The sequence below is a fragment of the Triticum dicoccoides genome, chromosome 2B (assembly GCF_002162155.2).
Source record: "Triticum dicoccoides isolate Atlit2015 ecotype Zavitan chromosome 2B, WEW_v2.0, whole genome shotgun sequence".
Taxonomy (NCBI): domain Eukaryota; kingdom Viridiplantae; phylum Streptophyta; class Magnoliopsida; order Poales; family Poaceae; genus Triticum; species Triticum dicoccoides.
This window is the reverse complement of record NC_041383.1, coordinates 220,029,728-220,042,804: the sequence shown is the minus strand read 5'-3', so window position 1 is coordinate 220,042,804 and position 13,077 is coordinate 220,029,728.

Sequence of the window (13,077 nt, the reverse complement as noted above, 5' to 3'; positions counted from 1 at the left end):
TCACTGTACCCTCGGCGTCGAGCGCGATACGCAAGACACGTCGCCGAAGGAGGCTCACCGGAAGCGCGATACGCAAGACAATCCGGCGAGCTCTTTTGAAGATCCGAAACTCCACGCGACCGGGAGAGACCCTGTCTGGACGCACGGCGGTGATGGGCTGCCCTAGGTCGATTCGCCCGCCCCTATGACTTCGTAGATCGAAGCTCTTCGAAGTGAATAACTCCGATGAACGAGAAGCAGAAAACTAGGGTAGGAGATGAACCTTGTAGATGGGTTTTACGATTGTGTGTTGTGTTTCAATCGGCCGTCACCCCTCATGTATATAAGAGGCGGCTGGACTTCCCATGCAAGGAAAAGTTATAATTCACGTCCAAAACCCTAATTTGGGTTCCATTCGGACTGCTTAATCTGAACTTTCCAAAACTGTTCGGTCTAAAAATTGACTGCACTTTGTGGTTCATTTTTGGGGTAGTGAACGTCCTCAGATCAAAATCTTGTAAGAAGCAAATTTAACCTTTTCAACGAGACGAACAACTTTCATGTTGAACGTTTTTTTGATTCGAGGCCATCTTCAGGGCCGAATCGCTCGCGCAAAACGGACTGTCATTTGCGCTACCCATCAGACACCATGTCTGATGGGGCGAGCAAGTTTTTCCTCGTGATAGGGCCGTATTTAAATGGCTCTAATTTTTACATACAATCTCAAATTAAGATGACTTTTATATCCAAACCGACCGTTTTGACGAACGAAGAAAATTCGTGTACAAAGATTTCTCATTTGAGGCCGCCCTTGAGGCGTAATTGGCCAAACAGTGCTCTGGATACAAAATCTCAGTATTTCGAGCACCACTTCGGCCTTCGAGATGAGATCGGATGCCGATCGACCAAACTTCAAAGATGTTCGTGTCGACAATACCGAACTTTTTCATGTAGATCGCTTCTCGATTTGAGATCATCTTAACTGCATTTCGTACCATGCCAAAATCTAGTGTCAACACATGCCCCCATGTTTTTCGGCAAAGCTTGATTGCTGAAAAATAGTTTGCATCTGTTTGTTCTAAGGACGATGTCAACACTCCATCGACCATTTGTATTTCTCATGGCGATAATTATGTATCGGCCATGATTTATGCTAAGGGCGATAATTATTTATCGGCCATGTCTTTGCTTAGGGCGATAGTGTAAGATCGAAAGTATGTTTAGAGGGAGGGGGGGGGGTGATTGGACTACTTGACCAAATAAAAATCTAGCCTTTTCCCAATTTTAAGTCTTGGCATATTTTAGCAATTTAGCACTAGTCAAGCAAACAACCTACACATGCAATTCTAAGAGTATAGCAGCGGAATGTAAATCATTGCATATGAAGGTAAATGGGAGGAGTTTGGAGGGAGCAAACGCAATGTAGACACGGAGATTTTTGGCGTGGTTTCGATAGGTGGTGCTATCGTACATCCACGTTGATGGAGACTTCAACCCACGAAGGGTAACGGCTGCGTGAGTCCACGAGGGGCTCCACCCACGAAGGGTCCACGAATAAGCAACCTTGTCTATCCCACCATGGCCATTGCCCACGAAGGACTTGCCTCACTTGGGTAGATCTTCATGAAGTAGGCGATCTCCTTGCCCTTACAAACTCCTTGGTTCAACTCCACAATCTTGACGGAAGCTCCCAAGTGGCACCTAACCAATCTAGGAGACACCACTCTCCAAAAGGTAATAGATGGTGTGTTGATGATGAACTCCTTGCTATTGTGCTTCAAATGATAGTCTTCCCAACACTCGACTCTCTCTCACAGATTTGGACATGGTGGAAAGATGATTTGAGTGGAAAGCAACTTGGGGAAGGCTAGAGATCAAGATTCTTGTGGTTGGATTAGAATGTCTTGGTCTCAACACATGAGTAGGTGATTCTCTCTCAGAAAATGAGTAGTGGAAGTGTATGCACGTTCTGATAGCTCTCTCCACGAATGGAGAATGGGTGGAGGGGTATATACAGCCTCCACACAAAATCTAACCATTACACACAAATTCCCAATCTCGGTGAGACCGAATAGTGAAACTCGGTCAGACCGATTCAGTTCAAAATGTGAATGTTAGGCTTTTCGATGGGACCGACAACATCAAATCGGTGGGACCGATGTGCTAGGGTTAGGGCATAACTTGATCTCGGTAAGACCGATCACATGAACTCGGTGGGACCGATTTCAGTAGTAGGCAACTAGAGAGTTGGCCGGGCAAACTCGGTGGGACCGACCGCTCATTTCGGTGAGACCGGAACGTTACGAAAAGGAAACAAAGAGTTTGCATTGGGAACTTGGTGGGACCGATCGCTCATTTCGGTTAGACCGAAACGTTACGAAGGGAAACAAAGAGTTTGCAATACCATCTCGGTGAGACCGAGATCCCTATTGGTGAGACCGAACTGATTAGGGTTTGTAGCAGTGGCTATGTCAAATGAGCTTGGTGGCGTCGGATAGATCAAATCGGTGGGGACGAGTTTGACTTTAGGTTTAGGACATATGTGGAAATGAGAAAGTGGTTGAGGGCTTTTGGAGCATATCACTAAGCATTTTGAGCAAGTAAGCCATTAAGCAACACCTCATCCCCTTTTAATAGTATTGGCTTTTCCTATGGACTCAATGTGATCTTGGATCACTAAAATGAAAATGTAGAGTCTTGAGATTTTGCCAATATGTGTCCTTAGAATTTTGAGGGGTCCACATCTCTAGTCCATGCCATGCCAATCATTGAACTTCCTGAAATGATCATCTTGAAAGAGTATTAGTTCAATGAGCTATATGTTGTTAAGAATTACCAAAACCACCCAGGGATTAGTTGCACTTTCAATCTCCCCCTTTTTGGTAATTGATGACAACATATAGATCAAAGCTTCGACAAATGATAATAAGAATGAAATACATCATCGCTTTGAGAAGTATGTGATAAGCAAGAGCTCCTCCTAAATTTGTGCATTATTTAAAATTTGCTTTTGAATGCAAATGCACAATTAATTAGGATCATGGGTTACTCTTCCATGTCACATACATCTTGGTGGAGCGCTCAAAATGATAGAATATGGAATATGCACTCATCACCAAGACAAAGTGTGAATGATCATACATAAGAGATAGAGAATATTATCATCCAAGCACAAACATTTAAGTATGATATGAGCAAACACATGACCATACAAGTATCTCACACACATAACCATAAAGTATCATCCAAGCAAGCAAACAAATAAGTAGTGAATAAGTAGCAAAAGAGGCAAAAAGAAGCTCTCTCTCTCTCTCTCAGCCTATGATCCATACCCTTTCTCCCCCTTTGGCAACAAGTTACCAAAAAGCTTGAAAATGCATAGTGCTATGCGGCTCTCTAAGCTTGCTGTTTGGGAGGTGGCATGGAGAGGAGTCCTACAACAAATGCTTCTGAAGAGGTTGTAGGCGCTGGTGGAGTTGCAACTGGAGGGGCAACTGAAGCTGTGGCTGCAGGAGCTGAGGTTATAGCTCTAGTGTCTATCACTAGCACTGCTGCAGACCTTTGTCTTCTGGGCACCCTTTGATAAGCATCAGCGGTGGTCTTGTCACTCATCTCCTCAAGCTCTTCTTGGATCTTCTCCATAGAAGTCTGAATCTTTGTCACCTTGACATCCAAGTCATGAAGTTTTGTCTCAAAAATTCTTTCAAGACTCTCTTGATTCCGAGTTAGGGTGGCCAATCCTTTCTCAATCCTCAAAGTAGCCTGAATGAGATAGCCAAGTTGATCTTGTTTGGACTTGAGAAAAACTTGAGATGCCTCTTCATCATTTGGCATCTTGGCTGCCTTCTTTGCTTTTGCTTTTGCTCTCTTCTCCCGAACTGAAGTAGGATCTGAAGCATCCATAACAATTGTGTTGTTCTCACGGTCAGTTCTCAAGGGAAGGTGCTCTTTATCCAACAGATACACGCCTTTGCTCATCTTGGAGTTGATGAGCATCTGAATGTGTGGAGCATACCCATATGATCTCTTTTGGTCTGCTGCAGTTCTCTTGATGGTTTCAACTATGAAGCTCATCACCTTAAATTTTTGTGGCAAATCAAATAGTTGAAGCAAGTTGATGGAGTGACCTTTGATCATCCTATGATCAGCTTGGGGGTAGGCTTGGGCTTTGATGGAGCAGCCCCAGATTTGATGGCATCCCCCATCAGCTTCTGAGTCTTTGGTGCTGGTGCAACATCTTCTTCTTCATCTTCTTCCTCATCCTCAGCTGGGTCTCTTATCATAGAGGATCTGCCAATTACTCTGGCTATGGTCTTCTTGACCCTTTCCTTTCTCTTTTTGCCCTCACTAGCCTCCTTTGGTTCAAGAGTGAACTCAATGGTTTCCTGTGTTGAGGCTCTAGCTTTGGACATTGGCACTCTTTTGGCAGGAGCTTTCTTGTGCAGATCAGGCTTGGTTAAAGCTGCTGTGCCAAACTCTTTCTTGACAACTTTCTTTTTGGAGCTGATCTCCGCCTCAACAGCAACATAATCTTCATCCTCAGAATCTGAGTTTCTTTTCCTCCTCTGCCTAGTAGCAGCCTTAGGCAGGTTGCTTGGAGTACTTCTGCTTCCATCTTCATGGCTATCAGAGGGACTAGTGCCCTCACTCATGTTGACTTGTTCCTCAGACTTGTTCTAGCTATCACTTTGATCTGACATAGCTGGCACTGCAAGCTGACCCTATGAGTAGATATAGATGAGATAGAGTGGATGAGCATCACAAAGTGTAGAGTTTTTGCAAAACAATTGAGTCAAAAAACTTAGTTTTAGTTTTCTATATAAAGCATTTCGGAGTAACCGATTTGTTAAACTCGGTGACACCGAAGCAACATTCTCTGTCTAAACTAGTGATCTCGGTCAGACCGAGGCACAGTTCGGTGACACCAATATTGCTAGGGTTTCACAAAGTTCTGAACTCGGTCACAACGATTTGTAAGTTTTGGTCAGACCGAAAATCACAAGTGCAATGGCCTAAGCCAAATCAGTGAGACTGATTTCTACAACTCGGTCGGTCCGAGATGAGTTCGGCGGAAACCTAACCCTAAATTTTTGAACCAAATCTAAACTAAAGGAAGTTTTTGCTGGATAGGATAATCTCAAACTTGGCGAGAATCATGGCATTGCCTTTGTGCTAAGAATCGGAGTGAGAAAAGCACAAAGGATCAAACGCATACCCTAACTTGGCGATGAGCTCGCTACGATGACAACGGCGGTGGAGATTTCCATTGACTGCGGCTGAGACCAGTGGCAGGAGATCGCTGGCGACGAGGAGACGATCCAGAGACCTAAGTCGGCAGAGCAGGATACGCGCGGGCGAAGGGTTTTCGGAGGATTTTCCAAAATTTGACCCATGGGTATATATATCCTGACCCTGTCGGTGTGACCGAGTGGAATGACTCGGTGGCACCGAGATGCAGAATCGCAAGCGTTTACTGCAACTCAGTGTGACTGAATTGTTCAAATCGGTTGCACCGAGATTGAAAACCTAGATCAACTCAATGAACTCGGTATGACCAAAAGGAATGAATCGGTCAAACCGAAATGCATAGAGAGGTTTTGGAAGTTTAAGTCTATGACGAATTGGTGACTCCGAGTTCTCCTCACCCAGAGGGTTCGAATCCGACTTGATCAAACTTTGTGATGTAGCATGAATAGAGTTTGAGACGAGAAAAACATAGATAGATAGAGGGAGTTCTTAGGCATTCTTGTCCATCCATGTGGCAAAAGAAAAAGAGCTAAACAATCAAAGCAACAAATGGACGTCCTCGAATGAGAAAAATATGAAATCAACATGCTCACACAATAAAATGGCAAATTAAATATGTGGCAAAGCATGCACAATCACTCTAGCATCTATCAAGCAATTGGCGATGACTAGGTTATATATATATATATATATATATATATATATATATATATATGAGTATATTGACTTAGGAGTCAAATGAGAACATTTGATCATAGTTCATACTCACCGTTTAAGCACAAGTGGGGTTACGACTTTTGCATAAAGCATTGTTGTGTTCACACCATTAGAGTTGCTTTAGCACAATTCTTAGAGTAAAGCTCCCCTTAGATGTGATATTCCACCTAAGAGGGATGAACTAACCTTGGGTTTTGTCGATGATGACTTCATGTAGGTGTTGAAGATGTGGATGCTCATTGTTGATGTAGATCATTTGGAGCAATCCATTGGAGTGAGTTGCACTTTTAATACCTACATGGGTTAGTCCCACAAGGAACAAACAATGTTATCCGTAGACATAGAGTGAAGTACACACAAGATGATGTCCATGAAAACATTAGCTTATCTTGTCCCTTGTCTTACCAACAAGAGGGTTTGTGACTCCTTGAACTAGTGCAAGATGTGGAAGTTGTTTGCACTTGTTCTTGCCAAAATGAATATGAGTGAAGCATGTTGGTGGAGTCACCCTCAATAACTCTCTAGTTCTTCTTCTTAGGGATCCATATCAACTTGATGGGAATCCTAGGGGTTGTAGTCGTACTTGATGAAGTAGAACTTGATGTAGACTTGGGAACCCACTTGACCAAGGCCTTTGGAGCTTCTTCAAATGCATCAATCTCCTCTTGATGCTTGTCCTTGCCCTTTTGCTTGTGGTCTTGTGGTGGAAGATCATCTTGAGCTTGTGTCCCCTTGAAGGAAGTAGGATCATACTTCTCTTGTTGAGGAACAAACTTCTTCTTGGGGTATTGATCTTCTTCCCACTCAACTCCATTGGCATTGAACTTTCGTTCAAAACCAACACCTTGATTCTTCCGGTGCCTTCCTTGCTTGCGTACAATTTCCTCAAATTGTTTACTTCCGGCAAGGCTCTTGTAAACAACTATCTCTATAATTCCCTTCAATAAGCTATTTTCTTGCTCAAGTGTAACTTGGCTAAGAGTATCATTAGTGGAATCAAGAGAACTACTAGAAGCAACAATATTAGATTTTGCATGATTATTGTTACTACTAGAAGAAGAATCTTTCTTACTCTTGTTGTAGACTTTACTTGTGGCATTTAAGTAGACAAGAGTAAATGCTTGGCAATGTAAGAAGAACTTTTCTTACGAAGATCATCATTGATCGCCTTTAAGAACTGAGATTTTCAAAGCATAGTTTCTCATGAGTCTTTAAAAGCTCTCGATGATCTTCTAAGGTAGTTTCATGAGCTAACTTAAGAGTGTTTAGTTCTTTAGTTAGACGCTCAATCTCCTTCTTATCATCATCATTAGTTTTATCTTGATTAGCATGATTAATAGCAAGTTCATCATAGTTTTCATCACTAGAGTTGCCAACAAGTAAATCATCATCACCTAGCAAATCATCTTCATCACTATTGAAATCAACATACTTGGGGTGTGATACCTTGGGGCCTTTAGCCATGAAGCATCTTCAATTCCTTCATATGGTGACTCAAATATGTCATAGGAGTTGGTTGACACAAGTGCTAGACCGGCAACACCTTCATCATGAGTATATTCGTAGTCGGAGTGATAACTTCTCTCGGAGTGTTGGTCGGAGTCGGAACCAGATACCCATTCACAAACATGAGCTTGATGTCTTCGTTTTGTGTAGCTCCTTGATGACTTGTCCTTCCTTTCCGAATCCTTGCTTCTGCGAGAGGTTCTTCGTTTATAGCGATCATCTCTACTCCTTCTCTCTCTTGGAGGTGATTCTTCCCTTTTGCTTCTCCTTTTAGGTGAGTATTCTCTTCTTTTGTAGGGAGTCGTACACTCATTGGAGTAGTGTCCGGGTCTTCCACAATTGTAGCAATTTTGCTCATGACTAGAAGATCTTTTGTCATTGTAGGACCTTGACTTGGAACTCCTTTCTTTACTTCTACTCTTGTAGAACTTGTTGAAGTTTTTCACCATTAAGCTCAATTCTTAATTGAAGGCTTGTTTCTCACTTGATGATGTAGGAGCATCACATGAGGCTTTGTAAGCACCACTAGACTTATTGTGAAGTTCTTCTTTATCCTTGAGTGACATCTCATGAGCAGCAATTCTTCCAATGACTTCAGTTGGCTTGAGATCTTTGTAGTTTGGCATCATTTGGATCAAAGTGCACACGGTATCATATTTTCCATCCAAGGCTCTTAGGATCTTCTTGATGATGAATCTGTCAGTCATCTCTTCACTTCCTAAGCCGGCAATCTCTTTTGTGATGAGAGCAAGCCTAGAGTACATTTCAGCGACACCTTCACCATCCTTCATTTTGAACTTGTCAAGCTGACTTTGAAGCACATCCAACTTGGATTCCTTGACGGAGTCGGTACCTTCGTGCATATCAATAAAATTATCCCAAATTTCCTTTGCATTCTCAAGACGTCTAATTTTGTTGAATTATTCGGGGCACAATCCGTTGAAGAAGATATCGCAAGCTTGAGCATTGTATTGCAACATCTTCAATTCTTCTGCGGTAGCTTCACGATTTGGTTCTCTCCCATGAAATAATTCACCTTGCAAGCCAATACACACAATGGCCCAAACGGCGGGGTTATGTCCATGAATATGCATTTTCATCTTATGCTTCCAACTAGCAAAATTAGTACCATCAAAGTAAGGACCTCTAAGGTGGTAATTTCCCTCGCTAGACGCCATACTCTACAAGGTTGTGAAACCAAGGCTATGATTACCAAAGCTATGGAAATCAAGGCAAATGGAGACCAAAGCTCTGATACCACTTGTAGGATCGAAAGTATGTCTAGAGGGGGGGTGATTAGACTACTTGACCAAATAAAAGCCTTTTCCCAATTTTAAGTCTTGGCAGATTTTAGCAACTTAGCACTAGTCAAGAAAACAACCTACACATGCAATTCTAAGAGTATAGCAGCGGAATGTAAATCATTGCATATGAAGGTAAAGGGGAGGAGTTTGGAGGGAGCAAACACAATGTAGACATGGGGATTTTTGGCGTGGTTCCGATAGGTGGTGCTATCGTATATCACGTTGATGGAGACTTCAACCCACGAAGGGTAACGGCTGCGCGAGTCCACGGAGGGCTCCACCCACGAAGGGTCCACAAAGAAGCAACCTTGTCTATCCCACCATGGCCATCGCCCACGAAGGACTTGCCTCACTTGGGTAGATCATCACGAAGTAGGCGATCTCCTTGCCCTTACAAACTCCTTGGTTCAACTCCACAATCTTGACAGAGGCTCCCAAGTGACACCTAACCAATCTAGGAGACACCACTCTCCGAAAGGTAATAGATGGTGTGTTGATGATGAACTCCTTGCTTGTGTGCTTCAAATGATAGTCTCCCCAAGACTCAACTCTCTCTCATAGATTTGGATATGGTGTAAAGATGATTTGAGTGGAAAGCAACTTGGGGAAGGCTAGAGATCAAGATTCTTGTGGTTGGATTGGAATGTCTTGGGCTCAACACATGAGTAGGTGGTTCTCTCTCAGAAAATGAGTAGTGGAAGTGTAGGCACACTCTGATAGATCTCTCCATGAATGGAGAATGGGTGGAGGGGTATATATAGCCTCCACACAAAATCTAACAGGTACACACAAATTCCCAAGCTCAATGAGACCAAATAGTGAAAGACGGTCAGACCGATTCAGTTCAAAATGTGAATGTTAGGCTTTTCGGTGGGACCGACAACATCAACTCGATGGGATAGATGTGCTAGGGTTAGGGCATAACTTGATCTCGGTAATACCGATCACATGAACTCGGTGGGTCCGTCGAAGCTTCATCGTCTGCTCGGCAGTCTACCTTGTAGCCAACCAGACGTTTTGCCAGAAATGCTTCAAGTACCAAAAAGGAAGCGGCTAAAAAGGCTGCACCTGTGAGGAAGCGCGGCGGGAGAGCGAAGTGGAAAGAGAACGATTGCCTCTTACTTAAAGCACTCATCGCCCAGAACCAAATTAACAACAGGTTGTTCGAATCGGGGAGTAATATTATTTCTGACGGCATGGATGATGAAGAAATAGATTTGCAGCTTGCTAAAAACAAAGCAGATGTACTTGAAGCACGCAATTACGTCCATGGCTAGCCATTTCTTGTTGGTGAATACTTTGATGGGTGCAGCTCCAGTTGCCACGAGTTACATCAATATTGCATGGATCAAATGTCAGCAGGTCATCATGGTCTGCTAGTCCACTACAACAGAGATCATTTCCGACACGATGCTAGTTCCATCAATGTGAGTTTCGAGGACTTACATCTCTTCTTCAACTTCAACGAGCTCGATGCCACTTTTGTTAGATGCCTGATTTTGTAAACTTAACAAACTCTGATCAACTTCTCCATACAAGGCTGTAAATGATAAACAACTAACTGCATTTTATTCCTCTCAGGGGATTGAATGCGCACAGAAGAAAAAGGGAGAGTGTGTATTTCATAGATCCTACATTAGCAAATGGCACAACATTAGATGGTAAGGACCTACGAGACTAGGCCATTAACACGGTCGTTCGTATCTTCGAAAACACGCCCAATGCATAGTCATTTCTCTGGCCATATCATGAACGGTAAGTAAAGTAAATAACCACACATACACTGATTGTCTTTCAGATTTCGACATAATTCTTAAGTTCATGGCTTTCTTAATATGTAGCAATCACTGGATATTGGTATTCATTGCTCCAAACAAGAACACAGTTTACTACATGGATTCTCTCAGAGAGTCAACAAACGCTCAGGATTTGACGCATCTTCAGCAATTCATGGATAGGTATTGAATTCTATGATGTTGAAATTAATTTGCATCCATCTCTGGTTCAATAATTGATGTTGTCAAAATTCATCTTCATTTGTGGTATGCTCGCATTGTGGAAAACTAAACCAGGGAACCTGTTCAAGAGGGAACTACCTCTGCAGCACGAGATCGTTTCTCCGGTAACACACCGAAATCCGTTATTTTCGGAAAATTTATCCAATAGTCTACAAATACTTTTTCTTACGCTAGTCAAATGTTCAAGCTTCTAAATAAACCTCTGTCTATTTTTGTCCAAAGAAAAAATAATACATCTAACACCAGTTTGGTTGTTCCTAACAGGACAAATACATGACTAATTCTGTACTAAAAAAATTAGTGTCCTCAGCAATAAGCAGGGACCAACCTTTGTGGATACTATGTTTGCAGACACATGATCTCCATCTGCAAATCTGCTGATACTTGTGAAGATCCTCGCGAATTAGTACCAGTAAGTCTATCTTAATCAATATCTTCTACTCCACTCATATGCCACATTCTGATCTTAAAAATACTGCAGCTCATCTTAGAACCGAGGACCCCTGAACCGCTCCCCACTGGTGAATTGTTGATGGTTCGAAGATTTATCAACGACTTCTTCCTGAATCACTACATCAATCCCACTGGTGATAATGAAGATTTCAGCATGCGTTCTCCTGAAACATTGAGTAAGGGTTAGCCGCTAAACATATACGCATGGATCCATTGTTTTCCATCTGACGAGGTCTTCGTATTTCGTACACTATGATTAATTATGTAATGCATGTATGTGTGGACAAATCATTGGAATTTAGCTACCATATGTTCAATTGCAATTGTTGCAAAATTTGATGAATGTTCTCCCCGTGGACACTATTTGTTCAATTGAATATTGTGGCGAATTTGCTTTTTGCATGCCGATTCAAAATGGGATATTTTTGTTTTAACCTGGCAATTGCTCCGCACACGGTTCAACTAAATGAGTGTGTGCGATTCACATCGGTAAGCATCGTCAATCATAGCAGAACCGTCGGTGGTACACAACAGATCCCAAACGATTTGCAGCGCTACTACGTGTGCGTAGGGTCTCCATAACCGTTTGTGTTATCACGTTATCGCACACGAGAGCTTGGAGTAAACCGTGCCCAATGTAAAATACAATCCCAGTCGTCAATTTTTCAGGAAACGTGTGGGATCCCAAACGAAAAGCACACATCACTCTTGCCACAACCATCGGTGATACACAACAAATCACAAACCGTCTGCAACACTTGTATGTGTGCGAAGAGGCTCCTAAACCGTTTGTGATAGAACATTATCACACATAGTAATTGTTGGGAAACGTGTGCGATGGAGTCTTGCATGGCAGACGGGTTCCGTAGAAAACTCGTGTGCGATGGGGCACATATTGCACACAGTTCATATGTTGGCCCGTGTGCCTTACATACTATTTCCCAAATGGTTCATTATGACACACCATTTGGTTTCACTACGTCATTAGAAACATTTAATCACCGATCCCACATGTGCAAAAGAATTTAGTGTGTGCTGCATCGCACACGATTACATTTTGCAAGGCCTCTGGATCATGGCTCCATATTCTTGATGGTTTCTGGGTCATGTGGGAAGGACCCCCCTATTGCCCACACTCACTTGGCGACGGTTCCAAATACCGTCGCGGAAAGGGGTTAAAAACCGTGTGTATAGCACCTCGCTGTACCAGTATACTAACGAGACAAAGTTTATATCAATACCATGCTTGTCATCAATCCGATGCTCAACAATAAAATTAGCAACAATTGTGGCTTTCATGGATTTCAGGGATTCATAAGCCAAATCATATTCAACTAAAGCATAAGCCCACTTGCCAATTCTACCACCAAGCATTGGCCTATGCAACATGTATTTGATGACATCAGTTCAACAAGCTATAATGCAAGTACTAGGCACTAGATAATGTCTCAATTTTGTGCAAGCATAATATAAGCATAAGCATAATTTCTCAACAAATGTATACCTTGTCTCGGCGTCCAATAAGCATTGGCTCAAATAAGTAATAGCATGCTCCTTTCCTTCGGTCTCTTGAGTCAAAACAGCACCAATAACACCTTCCTCCGCTGCAATGTAAAGTCTAAATGGCTCCCTGTGCCTGGGCGCTTTCATAACAGGAGGAGTGCACAAATATTTATTAATCATATCAAATGCCTCTTGTTGTTTTGCCCCCCCAAGTAAAATCAACATCATTCTTTAACCGAAGGATAGGAGTCAATGCATCAACCTTTCCTGATAGATTGGCTGTGAATCTCCTCAAATAATTGACCTTGCCAAGGAATTTTTGCATATCTCTCTTGCATGTTGGAGCCTCT